General features: G+C 46.2%; 1 pseudogene; it reads left to right on the top strand.

Annotated features, from left to right (window-relative positions):
* The first annotated feature begins 10,644 nt into the window (after positions 1-10,644).
* LOC119375150 (uncharacterized) lies at positions 10,645-14,099 on the top strand (annotated as a pseudogene).
* The last annotated feature ends 511 nt before the right edge of the window (positions 14,100-14,610 follow it).

Genomic DNA, 14,610 nt, shown 5'->3' with positions numbered 1-14,610 from the left:
ACAAACGGCATGACAGAACGATTCAACCGAACATTAGGGGATATGCTGTCAATGTACGTCGCTTCCGACCACTCCAACTGGGACCGTGTTCTCACTTTTGTGACGTACGCGCATAACACTGCAGTACAGACAACCACTGGATTCTCTCCATACTTCCTCCTTTACGGACGCGAGCCCTCCTGCACGCTAGACACCATCCTCCCTTACCGCCCTGATGTGGCTGAGTCGACGACGGTGTCACAAGCTGCTAAATACGCGGAAGAGTGTCGCCAGCTTGCCCGCTCCCTCACTACTGCTGACCAGCAACGCCAGAAACACCATCGCGATAGCTCGACGCCTCCGGCCTCTTATGCCCCTGATCAACTTGTATGGCTTTGGATCCCATCAACCAGCCCTGGTCTGTCAACGAAACTTCTCTCCAAGTATCACGGCCCTTACCGTGTGGTCAAACAAACATCACCTGTGAATTACGTAGTGGAGCCGCTTGCGCAGTCCTCTGATCAACGACGCCGTGGACGTGAGACTGTTCACATAGACCGCCTGAAACCGTGTTACGACCCCTCTGTCGTCTCCTGCCCCTAAGTCGCCAGGATGGCTCTTTTCCGGAGGGGAAGAAAATGTAGTGAAGAAGATGAGTGCTACTCGAAAAGGCAGAGGGTACCACTCAGGTGGAAAAGAAGAAGACGTTTGGTTGTCTCGGCGCTTAGGCTGGTTCCGCCATTAGCACGTAATTTGTCTTAACTGTTCCTCTGTTTTATAAACCAGTGCTACTCCTAAACGCCTTATTTTAACTGGTTTTAACTAATGACGCATTGAGGTATATCATTGTATCCGAACAGTTTTTGCTGCGATGCGATGAGAAACTCGCCATCTTCTTGAAAGAGCGAGGATGCCGAACGCTCGATCAGCTAGCCGAAACGGCTGACCATTATTTGGAAGCGCAAGGCCTGACAAATATCGCGAAAGGGAAACAGGAACGACCAAGTGAAAAAGCAGACTTGCCGAGCAAGAGCCGAGGAAAAGAGGCCGGAAAAGCAAAAGTGCAATGCTTTTTATGTGGCAAGCAAGGTCATCGCGCTGCAGACTGTTGGACGCGGTCAAAAGGCCCGAAGCCCTCGTCTTGCTGGAAGTGCAGGAAACACGGCCACCAAGCTGACGAGTGTCCGAATGTAAAGAGCCGCAACAAGGAAGCGTCAAGTGCTGTTGCCGACTATGACCGTGCGCCTGTTGCCCGAAACAAGGAGAACTTGGATTCTACCCCTTCATCAGCAGAGGAAAGTACATCATCGGCAAAAGAAGATATTTGTCTTGGTCTGCTAAGACAAGAGATGCCAACGGCAACCGGATATCTCGATGGACAGCCTGTGACGGTGCTAAGAGACTCGGGCTGCAATACCGTGGTGGTCAAGCGTTTGCTGGTACCGGAAAAGAATTTCACCGGTATCACACGTACTGTGCACCTTCTCGACGGCTCGTCGAGGCAGCTTCCCGATTGGCCCACTTTGACCCACTTTGACCCATCAGCTTCAACCGAGGTCCGCACTGATGCCAGTGGGCACGGCATAGGAGCAATGTTACTGCAACACCAACGTGGATACGACCGTGTTATAGCCTATGCAAGCCGACTGCTATCTTCCGCAGAGCGCAACTATTCAATCACAGAGCGCGAGTGCCTCGCTCTTGTGTGGGCAGTCGCAAAGTTTCGTCCATACTTATACGGGCGCCCATTCCGTGTCGTCACGGATCATCACGCGCTCTGCTGGCTAGCCTCACTCAAGGATCCCACAGGACGACTTGCTCGCTGGGCGCTACGCCTGCAAGAATACACGTTCTGTGTAACGTATAAAACAGGGCGATTGCATCAGGATGCGGATTGTTTATCCCGCTACCCTGTGGAGGAAGCAGCCGATACTGACACCATCGCAGACGTTTTTTCTGTGTTGCAGCTGCTCAAAATTGGCGAAGAGCAACGCCGGGATGCATCTTTACGAGCCATCATTGACCAACTTGAGTCAGCACCTCGTGACGCGCTTCTACGAATGTATCTCGTCAAAAACGGGATCCTATACCGCCGCAACCTCGATCAACTCGGCTCCGACTTACTTCCCGTCATACCGGCACATCTGCGTTCGACTGTCCTTCACCAACTTCATGACGCTCCCTTGGCGGGCCACTTGGGCGTTTCCCGCACATACGATCGTGTACGTCGTCGGTTTTTTTGGCCTGGACTTGCCCCTTCTGTTCGACGCTATGTCGCCGCTTGTGAGCCCTGCCAGCGCCGCAAGAAGCCGTCTGCCCTTCCAGCTGGCCGCCTTCAGCCGATCGAGGTTCCCGCTGAACCTTTTTTTCGAGTCGGTCTCGACCTGCTTGGCCCTTTCCCACTCTCCAGCTCCGGAAATAAATGGATTGCTGTCGCCACAGACTACGCGACGCGATACGCTATCGCACGAGCACTTCCGACGAGTTGCGCTACCGACGTTGCGGACTTTCTGTTGTACGACATAATTTTAGTGCACGGAGCCCCACGCCAACTTCTCACTGACCGTGGCCGCACCTTCCTCTCAGCTGTCGTTGAAGAAATCCTGCGGTCTTGCAATACCAAGCACAAGTTTACAACTTCGTACCATCCACAGACGAACGGTCTCACGCAGCGCCTCAACAGGACCATAACCGACATGCTCGCGAAATACGTTGCGGCTGATCACCAGGACTGGGACATTCATTTGCCATATGTGACGTTCGCCTATAATTCTTCGTGTCACGACACTGCCGGCTACTCGCCATTCTATCTCCTATACGGACGAGAACCCGCGCTACCCTTGGACACTTTGCTGCCCTCCGCCACCGAATATGCCGCCGAAGCCATCGCCCGCGCCGACCACGCGCGCCAACTCGCCCGTAACCGCCTAGAAGCTTCGTAGGAGCACCAAAGACAGCTCTATGATTGTCGTCATAGAGACGTGCACTTTTCCCCGGGTTCTCTTGTGCTTCTCTGGTCACCCACTCGGCGTGTGGGGCTTTCTGAGAAACTGCTGTCACGGTACACTGGACCATACCGTGTCGTTCGCCAGGTGACTGACGTCACGTATGAGATCATCCCAGCCGATCCAACGACGTCATCGTCAGCTACGAGCGACATCGTTCACGTGTCTCGGCTCAAGCTTTATTACCCTCCTTCGACCACGTCTGTGTAGATTAAGCACCGAGACGGTGCTTCTACCGCCGGGGGGTTATGATACCAGACAGCGTGGCTGTGTGAAAGAGGAAGACGACGTCGCTTGCTGGTTGTTGCTGGACTGTCGCCATCTTGTCCACCCTGCGCTGTGCATTGTGAATAGTTATTAAACAAGCTACCTGTAACATTATGATACCTAACATTCATTAGCGTGTTCCTCCGGGGAAGAGTAACATTTGGATATAGGTTGCTGTATCGTAGGAATACAAATGTAATGTTTATTAGACTGCTATAATAGCGGAGCCAACAGAGGAACCACCGCTGACGTTAACCCGACATGACGCCTGTATCTTAGGAGTACATATTCAATGTGTATTGCTTTGTTATAAAATGAGATTGCCAGCGATGCAGCCACAATTCACGTTGCACCCACATTACAACTGCATATGATCTTTTTTCATAGCAGTTTCAAGATCGGGCGTGTTACGGTGGTCGAATACCTGACTGCCAAGCAGAATGCTTGGATTCAATTCCTCCTGGAATCCTTATTTTTATTCATTGCATTCATCATGTCAACGCTGCCGATGTCGGTTTTTCTTAAGGCTATCGCATTTAAATTGCCAATGTCTGTTGTCTACGTTCCTGGGTAGATATAAACTGTCAATCACCTGTGGTGCATACGCGCACACCGTGGCTCGTGGTATACTGGTATGTGCCGCAAGCGTCTATAGTAAAGGGTTTGACGACGCACACGAAAGGATTTTCACGTAATTTATGTCACGACCAGAGAGTCATTGTCGTAAGACCCTCTTATTCTACCACATCAATTTTTTTCTACAGCAAGTTAAGGAGGTGATGATGAAAGCACAACGACATAGGCGACTAGATAGATAGATAGATAGATAGATAGATAGATAGATAGATAGATAGATAGATAGATAGATAGATAGATAGATAGATAGATAGATAGATAGATAGATAGATAGATAGATAGATAGATAGATAGATAGATAGATAGATAGATAGATAGATAGATAGATAGATACGCTCAAAGAACATTTGGTTCACTAAGGAATCCTTTTCATATAAAACAAAAAGAGAGCAGGCATAGCCGTCTGTAGTATAATATAGCAAGGGGTGGCAAAGAGAGAGATTAGAGTGTAAAAGCCTAGCGAAGCCAGGACCAGCTAGGTGCCCACAAGCTCCGCTTTGACCCAGCCTTGTGCGACTTAGTGCAAGCTCCACTGATTTTCTTCATCAAAAGCAAGGGACAACCCCCCCCCCCCACCGGTACTTCTCCACTAATTAAACTTCAAATCAAAGGCAACATTTCGTTTTAATATACACGTCAGCACAGTCGAAATGATGTGTTTTTTTCCCGTCTCTCATTTTGTACCGCTTTTTCCTACACTGTTATAATTACCAGAGGCCGCTTTTCCAAGCTTTCAAAGCAGCAAGGGCTCTTCGCAGTAAGAAGTTCAGCTCCCCTGTTTCACCTGACCACATGTATCTACTAACTAAAAATGGATTTATTTCATTTCTTTAAATACTGGCGCAACCGATGTGCCTAGCCATCTTAAAATGTCTGCCGCTACAGACAAAATAATTGCAGAGGCAGAAAGCAAATATTCCATTTTCTAAATTTTTGGCTATTTTCGGGCACATCTCTTGAAACACCACGTATATTAAACGCACAGCTGACAACGTTTTGAAAAGGTGTATGACTAAACAAAGAGCACTGTTACTCCTTGTAATCTTCATTTTTATATAAAGCAGAAAATATATATACTGCAGTTTAAAAAACTGACACGATTAGAGTGAGAGACATGTCAAATCTTTCAGAGCAGGTGTCCGCGATTGCCTTCTGGCTCAAAAAAGCTTCGTGTACATGGATTTCCTCAGTGTATGGAATATACATACACTTTAAATATTTCTTTTTCTTGCTTGCCTTACCGTCCGCTTATGAGGTCGAAATGTACGTGCTCGCCCCGGCTGGTGGACATGCGAGGTTAAAAATACATTTCGAGCATAAGGCGACAGATGACACTTCAAAACGTTTGAAAGAAAATGGCTGAACAAGCGGGTAGAGAGATTTATTAGGGCAAAAGCCTCAGATGCTTCATTAAACGAGAAGACCGACCGTTGGTGGCGTCGGCGTCCCAGGTCTCAGGCATCAACACCAGTCATGCAAAAAATCACCATCGCGTGATGACGTCACAATATGACATCATCATGACGTTCCAGATCGACAAAATAAGTGACGTCATTATGGCGTCCCAGCAAGTGACCTCATGCGATGGCGCCATCACATGGCATCTTTACATGGTCAAAGTTGCGCCTCCCTAAACATACAGCGCTGGTATTCGTGTCCCTTCTTCACCTCTGAGCTCGTTGTATGGCGCTCAATCTACTCAATATGTTTAACAGAATCCAACTCACTCAAATGTCAGTTCTTCTGCAAAGTTGGGCCGGTCACAGAGACATTGCAAAATCATGTGAGGAGCAGAGAGCTTGCAAAGCCTCCTATCATAGAGGCAGTGCAAAACCAGGTTAGGTTCAGAAAGCTTTCTGAAGGGGCGGGGGAGTATCAATAAATAGACTTAGAAGAAAAAGAAGACAGCTTTCACCTCAGAATCACCGTAGGCGAACGCATAAGGGACGCCGTGAGTTCTTTTTTTTTTTCATAAATTACGTAGATCAATCTTTTGAAACATGTTTTCCTCGTTTTGACAAACACTATAGATTGTGATGTGTGAGCCGTTTACTTTTTTTTAATTGTTAACCTGATTGTCACTACGCCACACATTTATAAGATGTGCAAGAATTGTAGGTACCACTAGGCCTTGTTGCCAAAAAATCTCACTGTAAAATGAGTTACAGTGAGATTAAACGAGCTTTGAGTTAATAAATGCAAGTATGCTCTTGAAGCAGACGCCCCGGACATTCGTGGAAAGTGGTGGCACCGAGGACTGCATTTTCCCTAGAATACAGAAAAAGAATAGAAGTCTACTACTGTCCGTGCATAAGAAATGTGAGCTAAATATATTTGTTTGAGAAACATATGCATTGGTAATATAAGCGCGAAATTGCACTATATACCGCAATACATGCCCTTTTTTCTTTAATGTGTACTCGGGGACAACTCTCTGTGGCAATGAAGGGAAAGCTACAGAGCCACAGTGCGCGTATCCTACCGCTAATGAATGTAATCCCCCAATTGCGCCCGTATTTTCTGCGTGAGATATATAAAATACTCCTTCATTTTCTACATGTAGCTTTTTGAGACGGAATGCAGCACACACAAGCGAGCTATTTGTATTTCTTTAACTTTACACGTTGTCACTTCGCTTTTTTGCGTGCTTGAAAAAGTCGCGCCTTTTACCCGTACCTTAGACGATTAGCAGCGTTTGCGTCGAGATGCAACGCTAGCGATCACTTTCCACGGCGTTACGAGACGCGCGCCAAACCGGACTACTTCGCGTAGCCGTACATGTGCAGACGCTCCGCCCCCGTAGCTTTCCCTTCGTTGCCACAGAAAGTTGTCCCCGAGTATAGTATAGAAGAGTGTTGTATAGAATTTAGTATATACGATTGCCAGAGTAATCATCCTTTATTTTATAATTAGCTCCAACAGATGTATTTTAGCGCTTAGAGGGCAGGCACTTATGCCGGAGGGATGCGGATCAGATGGGAAGAGTAACCGCGATAGCTGCGTAGTTGTTTAAATCACATTCTTGCCGCCAGTATTCAGTCGTCATTACCTGTTACGTCCCTATACCCGACGTCCCCATGCTTGCCGTTCAAGTATATGCGTAGTCAGGAGGAAGCTGTATATGCTCTAAACGCGGATGGGAGTGAAAAATAATCTTTTATATCAAAGGTGTCGGTGGAGGCCACTCTCCAAAAGCACCCTCGTGGCTTCCTTCTCCTTGTTTACGGTATGTGATTTACGCGCCAATTTCACTTGTTCTGTGGGGGATCGTTTATCTATGTTGTGATGTACGATAATTTATATCGAGCGTAAGGGTGTAACATCATGGACAACCCAAAGAAACTCACAGCTAGTACGGCAGCTTTCTTCCTAACCTGGTGTGTTCTATTTTGTGCAGATTAGATGCAGTGGCATTGTTAAACAATTAAAATTATATTGAATAAAAATTGTTCGACATAGTTTGTCGTTCATAATAAAGCAGCCCACTTCTTTGTGTGACAGACATCTCATGACCCACGATCTCTCATCTGCACAGATAGCGGAGAGCGCATGTATAAGGAGCTTCTCTTTGCCACTCAAGACTACATGTGTGCTGTTATTAAAGTTGAAAGATACTATGGTTGGCGTAAGTATATTTCAATCTGCATAATAAGCGTACGACGACACCTTGCGTTTTCCTTTTACATTTGAGTCGGTCAAAGGGTATGTTCGCCTTGCTAAGAATGAAAGAATCACATATGACGCAATTCATTATTAAAATGGTTAATCAGCGATAGTTTTGGAACAAGTCTCCATAACAGAAGATTATTTTATCTGTTCTCTTCCCTACAACGCTTAGAGAAAAACGATAATTTGTTCGCGGAACGATACTTAAATGAGCTTACAGTGTGCTTGTTGCATGTATACCGTTACCTTTATGAAGCAGGTAAAATGAAAAGTAGAATTTACACCATGTAACTAGTCGCAATGATGTCATGGTGTCTATAACGTCATAGTTAAAAACAACGGACGTCTATCATTCCTAAACAGGGGTGCGCTGGAGCCGACGTTTCGACAAGCAGACTTGTCTTCTTCAAGGCTACAACTGATTTCGTTATAGCGAGTGTGTATATGCCTCGTACCCTCTCCTCCAACCCATACAAAGGAAGGGGAGAGGGCAACTACGAAAGCTGCTGTAGAGGTGGTGAAGAAGGAGGGGCCGGCGTACGGAATCGGGTGAGTCAAATGTAAAGAGGAATAGACCGCGAAAAAAAAGAATACGGGAACGGGGGTGCGGGGAGAGGGTGAGGTGGAGACAGACGTTTCGCTTAATTATAGTTTTCAGAAGGACTCACCAATTGACAATGATATTTTCACGGGGAAAAGCAGGGTTTGATTTTTCTAAAAGAAGGGCCTAATTATCGGTTTTCGTTGCGTATGTTTCGGTTGGATTCAAGAGCCTCCTTTGAAAAGTTTATACCTGCTGGTCAGAGCGTATTAGGAATAAGGTACGACTCTTTATATTTTCTGTCTCTTGGGGACCGAAGTTTGACTGAAGTAAGTATAGCTTGAGATCGTTGAAGTTGGATACGTTGGTCCGCAAAAAATTTGAGCTCTCAGACTCACTGAAGATATATATCCTGCTTCGAGGGTTCACTTAGACTCAGATTCACTAAATTTTCCTCAACCGGACTCACTCGGACTCAAACTCACCAACATATTACCCGGACTCATTCAGACTCAGACTTACGGCTTGACCTGCGTCTGAGTGAGTCCGATTGAGCCGATGCATGAGTGATTTTGCCGACCTATGCCATAGGTAGGCAAGAAAATTGGAGCTCACTCAGATACACTTAAGATTTGCTCTGACGGCTCACTCAGTCTCAAACTCACCAAAATTTTCCTCCCCGGGACTCACTCGGACTAAGACTCACCAAACTTTTTCTCGATCGGACACACTCGCACTCGAACTCGCGGTCATATTACTTACCCAGACAGACTTAGTCAGACTCACGGCTTGAGCTGAGTCTGAGTGAGCCGACACCAGTGATTTTGCTGACCTATGGTTGTGACCTCTTACATTGAAATGTTGTGCCATTGCTTTGGGTAATTTCTTCGCCATGTCCATGCGATGCCCGCCTAATGTAACATTAACAGGCTGTCGTGTTTCGCCAATGCACTGTTCGTGACAATATGAGCATTTGATCATGGAAGTAACGTTGAAACTAGGGCAGGTAAAACTAGATTTTATATGATGGACGTATTCACTTCCTGTGCTTTCAGGACAGCCTGCTAATGTTAGATTAAAAGAGCATCGCGCAGACACAGTGAAGAAATTACCAAAAGCAATGACACTCTTTAACGTAGGATGTCGCAACTTAGACGTTCTCAAACTTTACATACTTCGGTCAAACATCCGGTCTCCAAGACACAGAAAATATAAATATCCATACCTTATTCACAAGTTTATTACACTCCAGCCAGCAGGTATCAATGTTTCAAAATGGAGCTTGCATCTATTTCCAGTGGTACATACACAACGCAAACCAATCAGAATGAAAGCGTTCTTCTAGTAATTTCTAACTCTGCTTATCCCATCGAAATTAACATTGTCAAGTGGTGATTCCTTCCGTCAACACTCTAATTCAGCGAAACGTCTTTCTACATCTCCGCTCCCTCTTCCACATTCCCGCGTTGTTTATTTTTCACGGTCTATTTCTCTTTACTTTTGACTCACCCAATTCGGCACACCGGCCTGTCCTTCTTCCCCAGCTCTACACCAGCTTTCGCAGTTGCCCTCTCCTCCTCCTTTATTTGCGTTGAAGGAGAGGGTACGAAGCATACTCACACGCGCGCTCAGCAAAGCAGTTATAGCCTTGACGAAGACAAGTCCGCTTGTCGAAGCGTCGGCTCCAGCACACCCCATGTTTGTGATTTTACATCGCGGGCTTCCATCTTCCCCTTACTCAGACAGTCTTTTCTTTTGGGGGGGATACGTCTCTGGATGTTGTTCTGTGATAACGCACCTCACACAAGTTTAAGCTTACTCCTAACGCTCTGAAAGGCGTGAACAGCAATGTCTAATAATGCAAACATTTCAAACACTGCGCAGCAATTGGAAATCCTCTAAATTTTACCAAAATAGAAAGTAATCATATAGAGACTAGCATTCGCTTAGCATCTGCTTCTACGAAACACGTGAAATATTAACTAGAAATGCAACAAAATGGTGGTGAAACCCAAGGTAAAAAAAAATCGATATGATTTCAAAGACACAGCCACACAAATTCAGACGAGATAAGTGATCTGGGTGTCCTAGAAATACATATACACGTACTTTTTGCGATATGGGCGGCGCGACCCGGACGGAGGACTAAAAGGAACGGACAAAGACGAGCGCTAACTTGCAACTGGTTTTATTACTTTCACATATATGGTTAATAAAAAAGGGACCACATGGCCTCATTTGATTACACAATTAAAAAATAGTACCGTTTTTCGTGCATAGCGATAGAGGTCTGGATGACGCACGAACTTTGATTTTCATGCATGTGGTAAGCTTCTACAATCTCGCAATTGATTTGGTTGCTACTTTTATACATGATCCTTGTTTTATGAGACTTTGGTTCCCAATGGCACGTTTTCCAGTGGGCACCCAAGGGAGCAGCAATGGATTTGTTGACAGCGGTGTGGTTCTCCCTAAGACGGACGTTAAGGAAGCGCCCCGTCTGCCCTAAGTACTTCTTACCACACGACAGTGGAATTTCATAAAGATACTAAGGTTATAGTCGGCTTAGATCTTACGAAGGCCTTCGATAATACATCACATAAAGCTATACTTGAAAATCTTCAAGAGTTAGGGGTAGGAAAAAGAGTCTACGATTATATAAAAGACTTCCTTACTGACCGGACTGCAAGAATAATACTAGGCGAGAGAAAATCCCAAGAGTTCAGTCTAGGCAGCAAAGGAACGCCGCAAGGTTCAGTCCTATCGCCCTTCCTTTTTAACGTGGCCATGATAGGTCTCCCTACAAGACTGAAGGAAATTACGGGACTCCACCATAGCCTCTACGCGGATGACATTACCTTATGGATAGCAGGAGGTAGTGACGGATACATAGAGGAAACTTTACAAACAGCAGTAAACATTGTAGAAGAATATGTCGCTCATAAGGGATTAGAATGCTCACCAGAAAAATCCGAACTCCTTTTCTACAACCCGACATGTAGAGGTCGGAAAAGCAACAAGGATAAACCTAATATTAAAATCTATATTGGAGACAAGGAAATACCTACGGTCGAAAGCATAAGAATTTTGGGGCTCCGAATCAGCTCGAACGGGCATAACGGAGAAACGATAAGGTTACTTGAATCCAGTGCGCAGCAAATTATGCGCCTAATCAAAAGAATTGCAAACCGGCACTATGGCATGAAGGAAAATAATATGATAAGACTGGTACAGGCTTTTGTCATCAGTCGTATTGTATATGTGATTCCGTACCTCAGACTTTAAGTGGCCGAGAGAGAAAAGATCGAAAGAATCATTAGACGAGTTTTCAAACAGGCGATTGGACTTCCGATAACTACCTCTAATGAGAAATTACTTGAATTAGGGCTGCACAACACGTCAGAAGAGCTCATAGAAGCTCAGAGAATCGCACAATACGAAAGACTAACTCAAAGTAAAACAGGCAGAAATATACTAGAGGAACTGGGCATAAACTACACAAATCAATTTGGCTTCAAAAAGGATATCCCTTACGAGATAAGGAAATGCTTAGTAATCTTACCAATACCAAAAATTCGGCAGATCTCACGTACCGTGGGAGTCGATATTATGCGAAGCATGCGGCGGGTAGATGACTGTGGCGTAAGTTTTTTACATAGCGACACGTTATAAAGTGACGCTAAATATATGTATAAATTTTATACGCACACACATATATATGTTGAAGAGACTCATATGTGTTATATAACCAGTTGTTTACGGTTCAGTAACGCTGCTAATGGCAACGTGGGTATTACCAACACCAGAAGCGGTAAGCTAATATGTAGTGCTTATACGTGTCCCGAAAACGCACGCATGTTTCACGAACCCGTGTGCATGTGTTAAAGAAGTTCTTGACAGCTCTTGAACAAGGGCATCATCACCGTGATCAGTGAGCACCAGCAGCTGGTCATGAATTGTTATAGGATTCGGTCGTGATCGTGGTGACGAGGGGTCCATGTGTAGTGAAGTATGTGGTACAGTAGAGCTGTTGGAATTTGTGGATGCCTCGGGCATTGTGTCGACAAATTGTCTGTGGACAGAGCCGGCGACGTGTCGGAACCTGAAGCCACCCTTCTCGTTGGTGAGGTATAGACCGTCGAGGCTGGTAGGCCTGGATAGTGATACGTAGACCAACATCAGTGGATGGTGTTTGTCGTATTCGTAGACTATACCTGGTCGTATGTGGCCTACGTAGCCTAGTCTACCAAGCGGCTGTCAGTCAATCTGGCATCGTCCTCGCTCAGCATGAGGCCATCGCACATCCTCGTAAGAAATGAAGATCGTAAGAAATGCTGCGTCGTTCTGGCGGTCTAAGTGCACTTTACGGTGCGATGATGTGAATATCATACGTAACTTTCGTTGATGTATTCCTCCGGGGTCGAGCAATGCTTCAATATAGCTTGCTGAATAATAGAAATACAAACATATAGTTTATTAGACTGCTATAAAAGCGGAGCCAACACTGCAACTACAGACGTTAATCTGATATGACGCCTGTATCGTAGGAGTACACATCGTAGGGGTATCTTGCAGTGTTTATTGCTTTCTTGTAAAATTAGATAGCCAGCACCACAGCCACAATTGACGTTGCACCGATATTACGCCTGCGTAGGCTGTTTTTCCAAACCACTTTACAGACCTGGCGTGGCTCAGTGGTAGAATACCTGATTGCCACGCTGAATGCTTGGGTTCGATTCCTGCTGGGATCCTAATTTTCATTCTTTCCATTCGTTGAGTCAACGCTGCCGATGTCGGGTTTTCTAAACGTTCTCGCCTTTAATTTACCAATGTCTGTTCTCGTCATTCCAGGTTAGACATAAACTGTCAATCACCTGTGGCGCATACCCGTACACCGCGGCCCGTGGTAAACGTGTCTAGTGGAAAGGGTTTGACGACGTACGCGGCAGGATTTTAACGTTATTCATGCCATGACCCGGCAGTCATATTCGTGAAATCCTCTTACCCCCCCATGCAAATTTCGGTCTACACCAAGTTAAGGAGGCGATCATGAGAGCACCCAGACGTAGGCGGCTAGATAGATAGATAGATAGATACGTAGATAGAAACGCCCAAAGTGCCAGAGGTTCGCTAAGAAATGCTTCGCATTTAAAAACATGCATCCCGACCATCATCAGGCAAGAAGAGCAGAAAGAGCGAAAAATATACATAACAACTTAAAAGATTTCCCGGAAACAACGTACGTCGACGCGGCCAAATACAAAAGAAATGACAACATGACTATAGCCGTAGTGGACTACAAAGGACATCATAAGGTCAGCGGTTCGGTAAGAACGAGCTTCGCAGAAGAGGCGGAGGAAGCCGCCATTGCACTGGCCATAGCAGCCACCTCAACTACAGTAGTCATCAGCGATTCGCAGACGGCAGTGAGAAACTTTGCACGAGCGCGGATATCAAAAATCGCACTAAGAATATTGGCTGAACACAAAGACCAGCGAACAATTGATATTATCTGGGCGCCAGCTCACTCCTCCTTGCCCGGCAATGAGGCTGCACACCAGACAGCTCGAGGACTCACAGACCGAGCCTCTGGATTGCCGTGTTCGAGCTGGGAGGAAGATGAGCGATTTGAAAGGATGACCACTTACAGAGAAATCACGCAGTATTATCGGCTCAGCAGGAAAATTTATCCTCCAGCACACGCGTCATTGAACAAAGGACAGGCGGTGGCGTGGCGCCTACTTCAGACACATACGTTTCCTAGTCCGGTAACGATGAACCGCTGCGCGCCGGAACTTTATTCGGACAAGTGTAAATTTTGCAATAATAGGGCGGACTTGAGCCACATGCTCTGGGCGTGCCCGGAGGCTCCCATGAGGGCCGAATTCCCAGACGGGCGTGGGTGGAAGGCCGCGCTCCTCAGCTCCGACTCAAAATTACAAGCACGCTTAGTGCGGCAGGCCGAAGACGCTGCCAGGGCCCACGGGATCATGGCCGACGTCTAGGTTGGGTCCCCCCTTCTGCAAGGGGGAGGGGGATCCTTCTGCTAATTAAATAAAGTTCGTTCATCATCTCCTATGGAGCATGGCACGAATTGCTTCTTGTGCTTTATAGTGCAGGTAGCCATGGACGCTGGTCTAGGTCAACTGACAAGAGTACACATCGTGATTAACGAGTTATTTGCGGAAAAAGCTACTCGCATGCCATAACGCTCGGCTCCCTTTTAATCCGTGCCCAATCTTATTAATGTAAGGCTCCATGCGTTTGCTCTGATTCTGTGGCTGATGTGGCACCCCTTTGTTTATCTTTTTCACAAGCCCCTCACATACTGAGACCAGCGTGGTTTACGGAAAGCTGACATTCTTTAGACGTTCAAGCTGTAGCAAAAAAAAATTACGGGAGGTGCGAAGCCCGTGGGAAAGGGTGGGAAGGCATGCAGTGTGCTCCGGTGTTTCCTACAGCAAAATCACTGCTAATGGACATTGAGAGACAGAAGAGAGATTAGACACAGAGATC

This window comes from Rhipicephalus sanguineus, chromosome 11, assembly GCF_013339695.2.
Source record: "Rhipicephalus sanguineus isolate Rsan-2018 chromosome 11, BIME_Rsan_1.4, whole genome shotgun sequence".
In the NCBI taxonomy this organism is placed as follows: domain Eukaryota; kingdom Metazoa; phylum Arthropoda; class Arachnida; order Ixodida; family Ixodidae; genus Rhipicephalus; species Rhipicephalus sanguineus.
Note: the sequence above shows the minus strand (reverse complement) of the source record. Positions and strands in the feature narration are given on the sequence as shown.